General features: G+C 34.9%; 1 protein-coding gene across 2 annotated transcripts in view; it reads right to left on the bottom strand.

Moving 5' to 3' along the window:
• SI (sucrase-isomaltase) overlaps nucleotides 1–18,627 on the bottom strand; it is a 157,536-nt gene extending 138,909 nt beyond the window's left edge. Inside the window, exon 1 of one of the 2 annotated variants that reach the window (XM_045036312.1) lies at nucleotides 18,496–18,627. The gene's annotated coding sequence lies outside the window, so the exon portion shown is untranslated. The remainder of the gene's footprint in view (nucleotides 1–18,495) is intronic. The other variant, XM_045036313.1, reaches the window with a different exon arrangement.
• Between the last annotated feature and the right edge of the window lie 1,010 nt (nucleotides 18,628–19,637).

Raw genomic sequence — 19,637 nt, 5'->3', positions numbered from 1 at the left:
TATATTCACACATAACACAGACTATCGTCTTTTCACACAGTTATGTGAGAACTCAAATTATTGAATCCAGACTTTCTGAAGGTTCATTTGAGAATATTTATTAAACCTCTACCATGTATCATGCACTTTACTAGGGATTTATATGAATCACTTAATGTAAATAATACAACACCCTCTGAGTTAGGCTGTCTTATTATCTCCAAATAACATAAATCAAAATTTATGATTAAGTAATTTAGACCTATAATTTGTTACATATGCACTTTCTTAATCTGCTATGCTCTCTGTATTAGCTAGACCAGCGATTCTCTAATATTTTACTTTCAGGATCCCTTTACCCTCTTAAAAGATATTGAAGTTCCCAAAGAGCTTTTGATTATGTGGATTTTATATATAAATACTTATCACATCTGATACTAAAAATGAGAATTAAAAATATTCGGTCATCCAAACATGTTGTTAATAATCCATTGCATGTTAACATAAAAATATTTTTTGGAAAAATATACTGTCCAAAACAAAAAGTAATAAGCGAAGTGACATCGTTTTACATTTTTTTTTGCAAATCTCTTTAACGTTTAGCTTAATAAAAGATAGAGTCTCATTCCTGCCTTGGATTTCAACCTGTTATGACACTACTTTTTTCATACACTTGTGAGAAATTCAAAAGCCATATGATATATTTGTATTATTATAAAAAGGTTTTAATTTATGGAGCCCTTGATTGGTCACACTTGGAGAAGCACTACACTGATGCATCACTTGATATATCTACCTTTCACAGATAATTTTAACTTACTCCATAATTATAAAGAGATACTGAAAAATATACTTTAAAGAGTATATAAACAGAATTTTAGCTAAGCAAGTATGCAAAGTTTTCGCAATGCCTGACATTGTGATCATTTAATAAAATCAGTTATAAATATTTAATATTTTATTATCATAATTAACATATTGTTTTTACATTATCCCTATATGTTCTTATATTTCCCTTACACATCCTTAGTATGATCACAAGATATGGCTTTAGGAATAAAGGCAAAGGAAGCTATTTAGTGATGAATGTACATATTGTATTTTTTTTCATATGACAAACATTTATTACATAATAAGCCCTGTGTTAGGTGTTAAAGATAACAATAGATCCCAGTATGTTAAAAAATATTAGCAAATATTTCCCAGGAAGTTGGAGAGAAAAATATATCTGAGTAGCTAAAGCTGTCTGGTAGAAATTGGAAAGAAATTTCTATAGCACACCAACCTGTTAAAAAGTGAGATATTGTGCTAGTTAGTAAACTATCTTTTTCTGATAATGATCAATATATTTTTTTTAATTTGAAAAAGATTTGACAAAACTTTTTACTACCTAGAGCGTAAATGACAAATGTGAAGCATGATTTAGTTATGGAGGAAAAGAAAAAATATTTTTTGTTGTTCTTTAATATTTAAGGAATGGAAACGCTAAAGACAGTTATTGAAATAAGCCTAAAACCACTAACTAGACACCGATTTAATTTTAACTGGCAGCACATGGGTTATAGGAATGAAATATTTTGGAAAAGATAATGTGTTTTATCCTTTGTCTGTTTGGTTTTATATGAAAAAATTTCAGCGTTTTCCATTTATAATTCAGAAAATTAAATGTCTCTAGGAGAAAAAATGTATAACTGTATAATTGTTGGTACACTATAATACAATGAAATATTTTGAATTCATGCATTCTTGATAAAATACAGCACTGACATACTACAGTAAATTTTACAGTAACTAATTTCCTACTATGAAGGGTATAAACATAAAATACAGATTAACAACATAAAGTTCACTGTGATAAATCAACAACACAAAGTTCACTACGATAAGAGATCAAAGTGCAACAAGTCTTTCTTTTCCACTAAATTATCTATTTTACAGCAATTATACTTCATGAAAACATTTGAGCAGAAAGTATCAGTTTTCACTGAACTATCATTATGCTCTTTGAATTAAAATGGAAATATTTAAACATACTTTTACTGTGTTCTAAAATGCTTTATTCACCCAACTAATATTTATTGAGTATATATTATTGTAATGCACTCTTCAGGTATCAGACCTAAATCACTAGGGAAAAAAAAAAGAAAGATAAATCCCTGTTACACATTGGAGCTTACATCCTAGTGGAAAAGTAACACAACAAACATGTCAAATAAGTATGTTTTAAAGTATATTAAAACATGGCAAAAGCTACATGAGTGAAAGGAATGAAAGATGATTTTGTGTGCCAGAGGAAAATCTTGTTGAATATTTTTTTTGTCTTTTTTTAAATAAACATAAGGTAAACTTGCCTTTTGATGGTGTACACTTTTATGAGTTTTTTTTTTTTTAATTTTTTAACGTGTATTTTTGAGAGAGACAGAGACAGAGAGTGAACAGGGGAGGAGCACAGAGAAAGGGAGATACAGAATCGGAAGCAGGCTCCAGGCTCTGAGCTGTCAGCACAGAACCCCACATGGGGCTCGAACTCACAAAACGCAAGATCATGACCTGAGCCAAAGTCAGACGCTTTACTGACTGAGCCACCCAGGTGCCCCACTTTTATGAGTTTTAACATACGTGTTGATTCATATAGCCACAACCACAACCAGGGTAACGGACAATTAAAAAAATCACCAAAACTCCTTTTTGCTGCCCCTATGTAGTTGAACCTTCCCCCATCCCTAAACAATTCTACTCTTCCCCATTTCCATAGCTTGGAATTTTCATGAAAGTCTTATAAATGGAATCATACACTGTGTATCCTTTTAATACTGTCTTCTTTCACTCAGCATAATGTCTTTGAGATTCATCCAAACTGTTTATATTAATGCTGTGTTCATTTTTATTAATGAGTAGTATTCCATTGTGTCAATGTATCATAGTTTGCTTACCCATATAGCTGATGAAGAACAAATTTATTGAGTAAATACAAATTTTAATTTGTTCAAGGTAAATATTCAGGAGTAGAATTACTGAGTTATGTAGCAAGTGCATGTATCAATTTATAAGAAATTGCCAAACTGTTTCAGTTGCTATACCATTTTGCACTCCCATGAGCAATTTTTCTTTGCCTAGCCATATAAAATTTAAAATTAGCTTGTTTATATCAATAAAAATATTTCTGGAATATTAATTGGAATTGCATTGTATCCATATATTTGAGAAGATTTGAGATATTTATTATGGTGAGTCTCCCAATTCATGAAATGATAGGTCTCTCCAGATATTTAGGTCTTCTAAAAATTTGATTTCCTTCGTCACTACTGTGTATTTTCTGAATACAGATGCTTTACATGTTTTATTAAATTTGTACCTTAACATTTCATTTTTGGAGTTGCTGTAAGTAGTACTGAATTAAAAATTTTTGTTTCCAAGTGTTCATTATTAGTACATAGAAATATGATTGATTCTTATGTGTTGACCTTGTACACTCTTTGTTGAATTCATTCATTCTAGTTTTTTTTTAGATTCTGTATCATCAAGGTTTTCCAGATAAACAGAAAAAAAATTACATATATATGTATATATGTTTGTGTGTGTTTATATATATGTGTGTGCATGTATATATGTACATATGTATGGATGGATTTTGAGGAATTGACTTTTGCAATTTTTTAATTTGGCAAGTCCAACATTTGTACAGCAAGCCAGTAGGTTGGAAATTCTCAGGTGGGAGTTGAGGCAGAATTTCCTTGTCCTCAGAGAAACCTCAGTTTGGTTTTTAAGGGTTTCCAACTGATTGACTTAGGTCATCCACATTATAAAGAATAATCTCCTTTATAAAGTCAATTGATTATAGATGTTATTCACATTTACTAAATATTTTCAGTGCAACACCTTAGTGTTGATTTAATGACTGTATATTATAGCCCAGCCAGGTTTACACATAAAACTGTCAAGATTCCTTGGGATTTTCTAGGTAGACAATATCATCTATGAATAGGGTAGTTATATTTCTTCCTTTCCAATGTGTGTGACTTTTATTTCTTTTTCTTATCTTATTATACTGGCTAAAATTTCCAGAACAATGTCGAATAGAAATGATGAGAGTGCATATCTTTGCTTTTTCCCTGTTATTAAAGGAAAAACATTCAATCTTTCAACACTAAAAATGATAGCTGCAGATTTTTAAATATATGTCCCTTATCAGATTGGGGAAGTTTCTTTTTATTCCAAGTTTGTTGAGCATTCCTGTCATGAATGCATGCTGAATGTTGTCAAAAAACCATTGATATAATCATGTCATGAATTACTGATTTTTGAATATAGCATATTCTTACATACTGGGATAAACCCCACTTCAACTTAGTCTTTGAGTTTTGTTTTGTTTTTAAATTTTTTTTTTCAACGTTTATTTATTTTTGGGACAGAGAGAAACAGAGCATGAATGGGGGAGGGGCAGAGAGAGAGGGAGACACAGAATCAGAAACAGGCTCCAGGCTCTGAGCCATCAGCCCAGAGCCTGACGCGGGGCTCGAACTCACGGACCGCGAGATCGTGACCTGGCTGAAGTCGGACGCTTAACCGACTGCGCCACCCAGGCGCCCCTAGTTTTGTTTTGTTTTTAATGTGTTGCTAAATTCAACTTGCCAACATTCTGTTGAGGATTTTTGCCTCTGTGCAGAACAGATACTACTCTGCAGTTTGTTTTTCTTATTTTTCTGGATGTAGTATTAGAATTATGCTGGCTTCATAAAAAAATATTTGGTAAGTATACTATAGTGTATAGAATTAATGTTACTTATATTTTATTTAAATTTTTTTTTAAATAGACCTACCCTATGACCCAGCAGTAGCACTGCTAGGAATTTACCCAAGGGATACAGGAGTACTGATGCATAGGGGCACTTGTACCCCAATGTTTATAGCAGCACTCTCAACAATAGCCAAATTGTGGAAAAAACCTAAATGTCCATCAACTGAGGAATGGATAAAGAAATTGTGGTTTATATACACAATGGAGTACTACATGGCAATGAGAAAGAATGAAATATGGCCCTTTGCAGCAATGTGGATGGAACTGGAGAGTGTGATGCTAAGTGAAATAAGCCATACAGAGAAAGACAGATACCATATGTTTTCCCTCTTATGTGGATCCTGAGAAACTTAACAGAAACCCATGGGGGAGGGGAAGGAAAAAAAAAGAAAAAAAAAGAGGTTAGAGTGGGAGAGAGAGCCAAAGCATAAGAGACTCTTAAAAACTGAGAACAAACTGAGGGTTGATGGGGGTGGGAGGGAGGGGCGGGTAGGTGATGGGCATTGAAGAGGGCATCTTTTGTAATGAGCACTGGGTGTTGTACGGAAACCAATTTGACAATAAATTTCATATGATAAAAAAAACAATAAGAACCAAAAAAAATTTTTTTAATGTTTATTTATTTTTGAGAGAGTGAGAGAGAATGTGATGGGGGTGGGGGGGCAGAGAGAGAGGGAGACACAGATTCTGAAGCAGGCTCCAGGCTCTGAGCTATCAGCATAGAGCCTGATGCGGGGCTCAAATCCACAAACTGCCAGATCATGACCTGAGCCAAAGTCAGGCTCAACAGACTGAGCCACCCAAGCGCCCCTATGTTACTTATTTTTTAAATGGCTGAGAGAATTCACCAATTTAAATATATGGGCATATAAACTTCTTTTTTGAGAAATGTTTTAATTACAATTTCAGTATCTTAAGTAGCTATAGAAATGCTTAGATTATGTATTTCACCCCGCTAAGTTTCAATAGTTTGAGGTTTGTGTCAAATTGGTGCATTTAATTTAAGCTGTCTAATTTATATACATATAGTTGCTCATAACATTCACTTAGCATTCTTTTAATGCGTCTGGTATACATAGCGATATCCTCTCTTCCATTCTTAATATTCTTATTCATATTCTCTCTCTCTTTCTTCTCATTTGCAGACTTATTAACCTTTTCACACAATAATATTTCAATTCACTGTTTTACCTTTTTTTGTTTGTTTTGTTTTAAATGCAATGTAATATTGATTGGAGATATTAATACATAGTATTTTATTATTTGTTTTCTTTTTTACCTCAATACTTCATTTACTTATTTCCTCTTTTCTGCCATTTTTTGGACTATTTTACCAGTTTTTGCATTCTACTTTAATTGCCTATTGTGTTTTTGAGTATATCTCTCTGTTATTACTCAAGTGGGTTTATTCAAGTAGGTTTCCTTGGTATTAAAATACATGCACTGATTCAGTTTCTAGTCCAGCACATTAGGAGCTTGGAAGTCATCAATCCATCCTAACAACAAGTTAAAACAAAACAAAACAAAAAAGAAACTAAACAAACTAAAAACTCAACTGCTCTTCTTTGATTCATCAGAGAAGTGAGGTCACAGGACAAACTGCAACAGCCAAAACTAGAGACAAAGGCAGGCAAGCAGAGAGTCACAACCTGCCAGAGCAGAAACCTGCCTGGAAACCAGGACCGGATGGGAAAACCTAAATTGTATGTGCACAGTTGCTGGTGATTCACTGTGAGTCTGAGAGATAAAATTCCAGGGGAGCAGTCATAGGGGGCCCCCAATGTTTTGTGAGTTTTACTTTCAGAAGTTCAAACAGGTTCTCGCAGTGATAGACCACATTCTGGGCCATAAGACATACCTGTACAAATTTAAAGAATGTAAAAAATACAATGTATGCTCTCAAACCACATGGAATTAAACCTGAAATCAGTAACAGAAAAATGTAAATTACAAATATTTAGAGATTAAACAACATACTTCCTAATAACGAATAGGTCAATGAAGAAATCTCAGGAGAAATTTTAAAGTATTTCAACTAAATGAAAATGAAAATACACATCAAAATTTGTGGCATGGAGTGAAAGTATTGCTTAGAGGAAAATTTATGGCACTGAATGCATATATTAGAAAAGAGGAAAAATTAAATTTAACAATCTAAACTCCTACGAATGGAAACTAGAAAAAGAAGAGGAAATTAATTCTAAAGTAAACAGAAGAAGAGACAATAAAAATTAAAAAAGAATTCAAGGAAATTGATAATAGAAATCAATAAAGAAAATCAGCAGAACAAATACTATATTCAGTTCTTTAAATTGTCATGTTCTTGGTTTCAAGGTTAGCCTCACACAAAAGAATTCAAGAGAGGAAACAATAAAAAAATACGTATGTAGCGGGGCACCTGGGTGGCTTGGTCGTTTAAGAACCTCATTCCTGATAGACTCCTGAAATCGGCTCAGGTCAAGATCTCGCAGTCATGAGATTAAGCCTCACTAAGCATGGAGACTGGTTGGGATTCTCTCTCTCCCTTTCTCTCTCTGACCCTCCCCAACTGGTGCTCTCTCTTGCTCTCTAAATAAACATTAAAAAAGCATGTAAGGAGGTATAAATTTAAATTATACCTTTTTCTATTTGTGTTTTATTGTGATAAGTAACATCTAAATGCATTTTCTGCATTAAGCAAAAAATATGTTTGCAATTACATCAGATTAAATACATTTTGAGAATTTTGTTGGTCACTTTGAGCAATAAGTGAGGAATGCATGCTGTTTCTTTGGAGAAAATCTATTCTATTCTTACAACTTCAACACTCAAGTAAATGCCAACAAGCCTAAGTGAATTGTTTGAAATGTCATGAGCCTATATTTTCTCTTTTAAGTCCACTAATAACAAAACAAATTTAAGAAAAACAGCCAAAACAATCTGTGAAGGCAAATGACTAAAAATCATCCAACATACGCATAATAGCCATCAAAACAAAAATAAAAATAATCAGAAATCAGTACAACCATTTAACCACTGAAGATGTGCAATATTACATAACTCTATGCTTCTTTTTATTATAAAAAATAATATACTGACTGAAATAAAATTAAGCACTTGAAATATTTTGGATATTTCAGGTCACATTATAAAGTTATCTTCCTGTTAAGGAAAAAAAAATAAATTTACATTTAAAAACGATTTCCACAAAAATGACTTCAAGGAAGGGGCGCCTGGGTGGCGCAGTCGGTTGAGCAGCCGACTTCGGCTCAGGTCACGATCTCTCGGTCCGTGAGTTCGAGCCCCGCGACGGGCTCTGTGCTGACAGCTCAGAGCCTGGAGCCTGTTTCAGATTCTGTGTCTCCCTCTCTCTGACCCTCCTCCATTCATGCTCTGCCTCTCTCTGTCTCAAAAATAAACAAACATTAAAAAAAATTTAAAAAAAAAAGATAAAAAAATGACTTCAAGGAAAAAATACTTTAAAATTATAACAATATATTTGGTGAGGTATTATATATAGCACATTGCTGAAGCAAGGTGAAACATGTAGTATTGTGAAATGAAAATAGTGTCCAGTGGGAGAGATAAAAGGAAAGAGAGTTCTAATTTACTAAGCCCTTACATAAAACATTGTGTTATTTTTTCTATTATTTTATTTTGGCCACACACACACACACACACACACACACACACACACACAAAAGAAATGAACAGGTGTTCTAGAGAAACAGGCGAGGAAGGCAAGGTTCAATGTACACAATCAGTGAAAAGAGCCAAAGGTTTTTATCTCCAAAGGCCATGCTCATTGCATTACAGCATAAATAACTCTGGAGCTTAGCCTATCTTATATTTTAAGCAGTACATAATGTGTTCATGCAAAACGCTAGCATGAATAAACTCCTTAGTACTGTCTGAATTATCTGGGTGAAGTCTCAGAGTTCATCAGGTCATCTGTATTTACAAAGATACTGCCTTGATTCTGAAAGTGTACACACAGGAATCACATGCTATAATAGTGACCTGTTTCCAATGAGGTACTTTGCCAATTAAAGCATATTTCACCTCTTTCTCAATCATAAAGACGAGAAATATAGGAGGGATGTAATAGTTTTTGAATTTAAGTAGATAATTAAGGATGCATGTAAAAGATATTGTTTCATATCCAGTACAATTTAAGTCTTCCTACCCACTTCCACAAATTCCAAGGTAATCATTTACATCAGCCTGTGAATTTTCAAATACCAGCTATAATGTTTAAGGACTGATTCATCCTTAGAAGATGACTATAGGTGTACTTGTGGCATCTTTATTTTTCATGGACAGGTGTTCCCTCTTACTGACTATTTAAAAGAAAGGCAGATATGTAGTGACTAGTATGAAAGAACCTCCAATGGAAAAAAGCCAGGAGCAAAACAGTTTGCATAATATGTATTATGTACCTGTGTTACCATTCCTAAATTTGGGGGAAAAAAACAAAACACAAAAAAGCTAGATCTGCTGAAAGCCTCCTTCCCCCCCGCTCCCCTACACACACACCAGGTATTGTTTCCAGAGTCTTCTCCTTCTTATTACTACCAAACTTCATGAGCCATTCACTTTGGTAGGTTGCTTGGTGTAGAAGAAGGAACTAGAATCAGAATTAGAAGCTTTGTATCTTAGGTGGGTATCTTAACCTCTCTTTGTCTCAGTTTACCTCAAGTATAAAGCAAAGATAAATCTTATTTTCATGAAAGATAGTGTGTCATGGTAAATCAGATCACGGGCTTTGGGGCCACAGATCAAAGACTAAGTTTTTGTCTGTTATTTCTTGGCTTTGTGTCCTTGATACAAATGATTTGATCAGAGACATAGATTGTTACAGACAGAAAACACTGCATCTGTTGTCTAATTAATTTTAATAATCTATTCACAACCTCATAGAGTACATTGTCAAACAGAATTTCCTTGATAGCATTATAAAAAGATAAGTACATATATACATTTTCTTAAATTGTCTTTGTTCAACATAAATTTTGTAATTTTTATTATATAACTTTAAAAAGTCTTAACTACTTTGAGGCTTTACAGTATGTTGACTTTAGAGTTTCTTATAAACCTTCAATTGCCTTAAAGCAGTAAAAGTTGAAATATGGTATCATTCATTTTTATAATACATCTTTTCCTGCCCCTTTAAATAAAAGTATTATTTCAGGGCACATGAGTGGCTCAGTAGGTTAAGCATCTGACTCTTGATTTCGGCTCAGGTCACAATCTCATGCTTTGTGAATTCAATCCCAGAATTGGGCTCCATGCTGTCATTGTGAAGCCTGCTTGGGATTCTCTCTCCTTCTCTCTCTGCTCCTTCCTGACTTGCACTATCTCTCTCAAAATAAATAAATAAACTTTTAAAAATAAATAAAAAGATAAATAAAAGTATTATTTAGCAAAATAATTTGAAAATAAAAATATATAGTGTTTAGGGGCGCCTGGGTGGCGCAGTCGGTTAAGCATCCGACTTCAGCCAGGTCACGATCTCGCGGTCCGTGAGTTCGAGCCCCGCGTCGGGCTCTGGGCTGACGGCTCAGAGCCTGGAGCCTATTTCTGTATCTGTGTCTCCCTCTCTCTCTGCCCCTCCCCCGTTCATGCTGTGTCTCTCTCTGTCCCAAAAATAAATAAATGTTGAAAAAATATATATATAGTGTTTAACTTTGTCTTGGATTCTTGTGAGACGGGAAGGTCGGGATGTAAACTTTAGGACAATAAAAGATGAATGGCACAACATGCACTGGAAATTAGTAACTTGATTATATATATATGTGTTTTGTAATATATATGGGGATATATATATTACTTTTGGTTAAGAGAATGTGTCCTTTTCTATGCATTTAATTTCAACATGTTTTTGGGATATTTGAAATAACTTGAATATTTATTTTCCTCAAATTAAATACATCAAAAAATTTATAATAAACATAATCTTTAGAAATGATTCTGGTTTGAGAATATTGGCAATTCACAGTCACTTTGGCTAAGAAACTGTATAATAATTCATACAAATGGTTTATTGAAGAACTCATATTTAGGGCATCAAATAATTTTGTGCTTAAATTTTCCCTTTGGTTATGACATTTGTTCCTACTTCCCTCACACTCAAAGTTTATCTTATCGGGGTGACCTTATACTTCATTCTTATTGTCCAGAAGATATGTTTTCACATACATAAACACTGGTCAGAAATCAAGGTTAGGTTTTGAGAAGTCATCTAAACAAAGAGAGGAAACTAAAGAGAAAATATGGCAGTGTCCTATAGCCATAATTACTAAGCCAACGAACAACAATAAAAAAATTTGAAGCCTCATTGATAAACAGGAAAACATAATACAATAGTATTACTGGAGATTAGAGTAGGAAAACAAGTCTTAGAAATTATATGTGCAATGAACTATAGAAGGAGTATCTTCCATTCAGATAAAATGGATTTCAGTAAGACTATGAAGTAAAATAAACAACACTCCATTATGGTCGATAGAAATTTATTTAAAATCAAAGTAAATTACTCAAATACATGCCTTACTTCCAAACTTTATCCAGAATTTAGAAACTTATATTTGAAAACCATTTCAAGATCCATGGAGCATTTATAGTCACTGAGTTAGACACATGTTCTTAAGTATTGAACTTATGCAATAATTGATGATAAAACATAGATCAAGAATATTTCTTGGATCAAAGAGATTTCATGCTTACGTTTATTTGTTAAGCAAATATAAATGAAATAAAGCCATATATTACAGTCCTGTTATAGCAGTGTGTTCTAATTTTTTTATAGGCTTGCTGGGCAAAGATCTGAATTTGATGATACCTGATAGTACTGTCAACCCTCTACTACCTATTTAGTTCACAACACCTAGAATAAACATGTCCTGAGTACCCTAAATGCTTGTGGAATGCAGGAGTTACATAATTTTAAGAAATAACAGGGCAATATACATAGCATTCTGTAGTATTGACAAAACTCCTAAATTTCTACAAATGTAAGATGAAAGACATTCTGATTGAGAGTTATAAAAACATTCACTATAGCATTCTTTAGTTCTTTGCTAAAAGTGCTGGGACTATCCTATGTTTTCAATACTACAATAACTTCAATAGTACACACAGTATAATGTCTTCAAAGGTGAAACTTCAACTCAGCACTGAAAGAAGGGTAGGAAAATAATTTGTTTACACCATAACTAAGTAATAAGATTTGAAGATAGTCATACTATCAAAATAATCAAACTACTAGAATTTATCAACAGATATCCCAAGGCATTTCCTGAGGTTTTCTGTTATTGAGGTTTTTTGAAAAAAACCAAATGGAGAATTATTTTCAATTTTTAAAAAGTAACAAATACTTCCTCAAAACATTATTATGTACCAAGTATTTCATCACTATAACTGCATAGAGAAAAAACAAAGGTAAACCTAAAATGAGTACATTTTATTGTAAATAAATTATACTCTAAATAATGTTTAATTTAAAAAGTTTATTGCAACTATAGAAGCACTGTGAATAAGAACCTATTACCCATATTTGGTCACCCAGGTCATCAACTCCTCAGATTCAACTGAGATGACCTTTACCAACATGCCCTCACCAAGCTAATCCAAAACTATTTCTGTTTCAGGGTTTACCAGTTTTATAACTTTAGTTGTAATAAAATAGTCTGTGCAATTGTTAAACATATAGATTCCACGGCCCACCTAAGACCTCCTGAATCTGTATATTTGACAACTTTACCAGGTGATTCCTAAAATGAGCACATTTGAGCATCAGAGCTTTTGTTTCCCCAGTCCCTCTTAATAATCATTTTTTGTACTCAGCTTTCCAAGTGAGATTCTTCCAACCCAAATTTCTTTCTATTTATTTTTGAGAAAGAAAGGTGGGGGAGGGGAGTGTGGAGGGGCAAAGAGAGAGGAAGACAGAGGATCTGAAGTGGGCTCCGTGATGACAGCAGAGAGTCCAATGTGGGGCTTGAAGTCACAAACTGTGAGATCATGACCTGAGCCAAAGTTGGATGCTTAACTGACTGAGCCATCCAGATGCCCCTCAAATTTCTACTACTCTTTGAATTGTCCAGAGTTTTACGTACTTCTGTTTTCTAGAATTCCAAATATGTCGGCATGCCATTGACGAATCCTAATCCAGAATTCAAAAAAGAATAAATACAAGTAAAGACTAAAGATCTCCTACTTTGGTTCATTACAATCAGGTAATGGAGTAAAAGAAAATAAAAAATATGGCATGGGCACTTTCAATGTCACCTTCCTAGGGAGGCATAACACCACAATACTACTATTCCTAACTTCCAACTTAAGTACTTTGCTCAAAAACAAAGAAAAAGCTTTAAGGACTTTGAAAGTGATTTTATATCTTTGAAGAAAAACAAAACAAACACCACTACCAAACAAACAGCACTATATAATTTCACTACCTATTGGGAAAAGCAAATTTACTAATTTAATTTTTTTTCAACGTTTATTTATTTTTGGGACAGAGAGAGACACAGCATGAACGGGGGAGGGGCAGAGAGAGAGGGAGACACAGAATCGGAAACAGGCTCCAGGCTCTGAGCCATCAGCCCAGAGCCCGACGCGGGGCTCGAACTCACGGACCGGACCGCGAGATCGTGACCTGGCTGAAGTCGGACGCTCAACGACTGCGCCACCCAGGCGCCCCGAAATTTACTAATTTAAAAAAGGAATTCTAGTGTCCCAAGCAGTTACTGATTTCTGAATTCAAAGGAATGCATTACAATATCCACTTGTTTTGGTTATTAACACTTACGGAGGTTAAATATACAGTGAATATAGCTCTCACCGAATAAACCAACCTCAGCACTTTAATTAATTATTTTTGTTTTCTTCACATTTTCAAAATTATTGAATCATTTCAGTTATGGTTATAGAAAGTTGTCCAAAATGAGTACAGATGCTGACAATTACCTAAAATTTCTGATACCCAGAATAGATATTACCAGAGAAGCAGCCTTCTGGCTTGTTATAGCAAGGCTTACTTAAGTTTTACTAAAGTAGAGTTCCTTAAAGAACCACAAAGAATTATTTCGAATACTAATCAAAAACAGACTCTTGGACCCAACTCAGAAACAATGGATCCAAATCTCAAAAGCAGTGGCCCAAGAATCTGTATTTAACTAGATTCTTAGGCAATTCACATGCTGAAACCATTTGGGGAACCTTTATATTTTAATGACCCTAAACCTGATCCAGAGAGGATTCTTCCACTATCACTGAAGTCACAGAAACTGTATCATGCCCCAGAAACACAGATGCATCTGTATGACTGTGTTATGTTGACTATCTATAAAAGCATTTCTCCCAAAGTAAACAAATAATAAAAGAATTATTAGAAAACCTTCCTCAGAACCATCTGACATTGATTTTTGATTACTCCTTTAGAGGAATTACTATGGCCACAATCTAAAAGAAGCAATAATTTTTCCTTAAATGCTACAATTCCTAAAGCATAATCACTTGATTTAGCCAATTGCAAATGTGTGTGTGTGTGTGTGTGTGTGTGTGTGTGTGTGTGTGTGTGAGTGTGTGTGTACCTTACTCCATCCTCAGAAGGAGTTTTTCAAGAATATTTCTGGGCTGGCAGAAATGAGTTAGTAGTAAAGTAGAGGTAAGGGAGGAAAAATATTACACATTACATATGTAAGAACAGTGATTTAATTTTTAAAATTCTAATATTGTAACAAATACTGTCACAAATAGAGAACAAGCTAGGAAAGAGACTAGCTAATTAACAAGTAACAATACATTGTTTTGTTGAATTTTTTTAATTCTTTCAGTATATACATAATATTCTGTTTCCTGCCTACCATCCTTCTTTTTCTATCTTTCTCCCGTCTTCTGGACTCCTGACTTGACTTTTTATCCCATCCTATACACTTTCCTCATTCTTGTACTTCCTAATCTGTATGTAATATGATCACTTTATTTTCAGGTGAACAGTTTATCAAGTTTTTACAGCATGTGCTTTAAATATTTTGGAGGACAAGGTCTGACATAAAAGTGATTCCATTTAATAACAAGCTACATTATAACAGCATGTTTTAAATTGATCTTTGCCCAGTACATAAATCCAATGATAATCAGTCATAAAAATGATTAGATAACACACACAATTATAAGTCAAGTTCTCCCCACATGGTGAGAAATGTACTTTTGCAGGGCACCTGCATTAATTAAACCAACAAGACCCAGAAAGCAAAATACATTTGGTATATAAATCTACACATCAAACTTACCAAGGGAAAGGTAAATATTTCATTCATTTCATTTATTCAATTTTTTCTGATCTTTTTTTGAGGAGAAAAATACTTTTGAGAATGGCTGATAAAGAAAAGCAATCAGCACTGGTTTCCATAAAAAAAATGATGCCCTATGAAGCCATTTACTAAAGAGCACCTTGACAGTCTTGAAAGAGTCAATGCATCTCACAAAGAGAGGTTTCCAGGAAGGAGAGAGAAGGTCTAGCAGAGTATTTATGCAGTGCCATCTTAAAATAGGCTAAATAATTTATTAATGTGGCTCCTTTTCTTTCACAACATTTTGAAAACAAAATGCTTTTAAAATTGAATAATCATTGTAGCAAGGTGAATCTTTCAGAGATAACAGAAAAAAAACCTTGCAGAAATGCAATTAAAATTATGACAAAGTACTAATTAAAAATTGAGCACATGTTCCAATATGAATGCTTCTACATACCTAAGATACAATTCTGGAGAAATCTGCATATTGAACCTGCTATGGCTTAGACAATATCACTTGATAAAATCATATAGACCTTTCATTATCATGCTTATTTTATTTATTTTTAAATCTTGGATAATGGCTTTTACCTCCATGTTTATTCATATGTTATTAAAATTATAAAATTACTTTCCCATTTATAATGGCTTGAGTCTTCAGTTTTAATTTCCATTATTTTAGGAGTTGCCCTTAAGTCTCAGAAAATATATAAATATATATATTTTAGGTAGTAAGTATATATGTGTGTGTATGTAAAAGGCTCACAGGCATATGTAAGTAGATATAGTAATTATATAGGTACATGTATACATGTAGTATACACATAAATATGTACATAATATGTAGGAGGGATGTGGTTTGTGTGTGTGTGTTTGTGTGTGTGTGTGTGTGTTGATAAGGATTTTGCTTTGATTCCATATCTTAGTATAATGTAGGCTCTCAGTAAGTAGGTAATGAGTGAACCATATTTCAAAATTTAGTATTAAATTTCAACTGGAAAATCTTTATATATTCTTGAAAATAAACTATCCAACTTCACTAAGTTGATATTTCAGTTATATTCAAATAGAAACTTTTCCTTTGAATCGTATGCCCAAGTCTTTACCATTTTCTTGAGATGAATTTTTGCATTTTTTTACCCTATATTGAAAATTTACTAGTGCTTAACAGCCCCTAATGAATTTTACTCTCCATTAATTAAAACAGATATCTTCCTGTCATATATTATTATCTGAATCTTGGATTCGATATATTTCCCTTTAGCTCTAATTTAAAATAATAGGAATGATGTTCTTCAAAGAAGTATATCCACTGAAATATAAAATAAAACCTAAATATATTTTCAATTCACTGCACAACAAGGACTATCTACTACCTATTATATAATCTAAGTTATAATACATCATAACAGGACGTTCCTTTCTTTTAACTTCAAGGCAATCTACCATGAACAACCATCCTTCAAACTGTCCTTCATATGTTCTTTTTCACAGGATGTTATAAATAGACCATAATATTGTGAAATTCTCACTCAGGTAAATTTTTTTAAACCTTTAGTGTGGCAAATGGCCACTAGTGTGGCAAAATGGAAAAATTGTATGAAACAAAAATTATATAAAATGACAAATGTTATTTATTTATTCAAAAAAATAAATTAAAAAGCATGCTCCCAGATACTGCTCTAGGAACTCGGAATAACAAATAAGGCAGTTATGATCCATGTTCTAATGGAAATTAGTCTACTCTATTAATAGGGATGTGACATTATTTACAAAATGACACAACACTTTTATCCACATTCCATCTCTTAAAATAATTTTTTAACATTTATTTACTTTTGAGAAACAGAGACAGAGTGAAAGCGGCAGAGGAGCAGAGAGAGAAGGAGACACAGAATCCAAAGCAGGCTCCAGACTCTGAGCAAGCTGTCAGCACAGAGCCCGCCCAATGTGGGGCTTGAACCCACAAAATGTGAGATCATGACCTGAGCCGAAGTCGGACACTGAACCGACTGAGCCACCCAGGTGCCCCTCTACATTCCATCTTGAAATACAGGTATTTTAAATTAGCAAAAACATTCACAGTTTACCTAGAATGAAATGGCTATAAATATACTACTAATTATATACTGAGTGTACTAACTACAAATTAAGATATAAATAAGGTATCTTCCAGCTTCATAATTTTATGTGTTAGTGATTCTACATGATCTCAAATTCCTGCCTCAGCACCTGGAGACCAGGGTACGGATCAATAGTGACCTCCCTGTCTACCCTTCTGCCATCAAACTCTGAGGATACTATCTTTACTAAATACCAAGGAATGTTATAAAAACCTCTGAACAATTGCACACACACCACCTAGTTTCACTTCTCTCATTTTTAGTTTGTTTTTAATCCTCACAATGTCTTCCTTTAATGCTAATAAACTTGCAACTTCCTCAAAACTGTTCAACTACTGGAAAAACAAAAACCCTCAGAGAATCCCACTGACTGCCTTCTCTGTGTCTAAACATGAAAGACTGAAGGATGCCAGAGAAATTCACTTCCCCAGACTGGATCAGGCCTGACACACACACAGTTGTGCGTGTTGCTTAAAATTCTAGAGTGCCGCGAGTCACAACCATCACCACTCTCCAAAGCATTTTCACTAGAATGAAAATCCATCACCACTCTCCAAAGCATTTCCCCCACTGGAATGGGAATAATTCCATGATCTCCAAGCTTAATTGTGTCCTTAAGCATGCTCCACTGTCCTACTTCTCAAATGAGCTTTCTCACTCAACTTTATGCAAACCTAAGAGCAACGGGAAAACGTTGCATGGTATCAGAATGGGGAGTAATACAATCAAATTTCCATTTTAGAAAATGCTCTAAATGGATAAAACAGGCCACTGGAGAGACTCAAGACTGAAGGCTACTGCGGTAGTTCACGTGAAGGATGTTTGCTTGAATCTAGACAGGAACAATGAGCATGAAGAAAAGGGCCAGATCTAAAGTAGGACACAAAGTCCTCTGCTGTGACCTAAGAGCTGAAGCTGATATGGCTAGAGAATTTTTTCCCTTGCCCCTTAGAAAGTTATCTTTTAGTAGAATGTCACAGAACATTTAAAAAAGTGAACGAATAAAAAGTACAAAACAAAATAGCAAAACAAAACAAACAAACAAAAAACCCCAAAAAACAAAACCCAAACCCAAACCCTACCTCAGAAAGTGAATAGTGTTTTTAACACAGAAAAAGTAAGTTAAGGGACATGGATCGCAAGGTAGGGGATGGGAGTTATACAATGAAATATCCTTAACAGATGAAGCCTTCTGGAGAACAAAAGATTTTAGCAAGGCCTTGACAGCAGGGAGCGAATGAACCACATGCGTAGCGGGACGGGACGAATACCCCAGTAGAGGGACAGGAGGCAACACAGAACCTAAGCAGGCACTTACCCTGAGTCTGGAGAAACAACCCGCACGACAGCAGTGTGGAGTAGATTGCCTGCGGGGCCCCAAGGCTGTGTTCTCAGTGCTGGGTGCCCACCGCCCCTGACCGCCTCTTAAGCGTGGCGGACAATAGCCGGCAAGTGCCAGTTAGAAACGCACCCACCTTTGACCTCCATCCGGGTACCGGGGCCCTGAGATCCCGCCCCAGGGCCTGAGCCGCTTCCGCTGGCTGGCTTGGGGCAAAGTTCCCTTCAATCCTAGGATCTGTGAGGTGAGTCTGTCCCGGGAAATGCTGAGGGAGGTGACCAGAGGAGTCGGAGGTGGGCCTGGGGTCCACGCCTGTCCCTGCATTACTGATGGAGCTGAGGTGGGGAAGAGAAGGCGCGCACATTGGGCTCCTCAGGACGTGGCCTCCCCTTAAGAAGGAATCAGGTGCGGCGTGAGCGGTGCAAGCCAGATGAATTCAGAGGGGGAAATTGGGGGCCTGGTCTTGTGCTTTGTAGACTCTTAAAGGATTTTGGCTTTACGTAGAGAAAAATAGAACCTGCTGCAGTTCTGAGCAGGGAAGTCACGCTATCAGTCTAGTTTCAGTTTAGTAAGGCTCTGGTTTTTGTGAGGAGACCAAGCCGTAGGGTATCACTTATAAATAGGGACATGCAGGGGCGCCTGGGTGGCTCAGTCGGTTAAGCACCCGGCTTCGGCTCAGGTCATGTCTCGCGGTCCTTGAGTTTGAGCCCCGCATCAGGCTCTGTGCTGACAGCGCAGAGCCTGGAGCCTGCTTCGGATTCTGTGTCTCCCTCTGTCTCTGCCCCTCCGCTGCTCATGCTCTGCCTCTCTGTGTCTCAAAAATAAATAAAAACATTTAAAAGAAATTTTAAATAAATAAATAAATAAATAAATAAATAAATAAATAAATAAAGACATGCATTGCAAGAATTAAGGGGCATGCTGGTGGCTTGACCCGGAATAGCAGTAATGAAAGTGGTAAGAAAGGGATTCTGGAACTAGATATTTATATTTATATATATATTGTTGGGATGATACAAATAAAACTTGTATAAATATTCGTATACATGTTTCTTCATGAACGGTGAGTTTTCATTTCCCTGCTATGAATGACCAGGGGTGAAGTTTCTGAGTAGTATGGT

This window comes from Felis catus, chromosome C2, assembly GCF_018350175.1.
Source record: "Felis catus isolate Fca126 chromosome C2, F.catus_Fca126_mat1.0, whole genome shotgun sequence".
Taxonomy (NCBI): domain Eukaryota; kingdom Metazoa; phylum Chordata; class Mammalia; order Carnivora; family Felidae; genus Felis; species Felis catus.
Note: the sequence above shows the minus strand (reverse complement) of the source record. Positions and strands in the feature narration are given on the sequence as shown.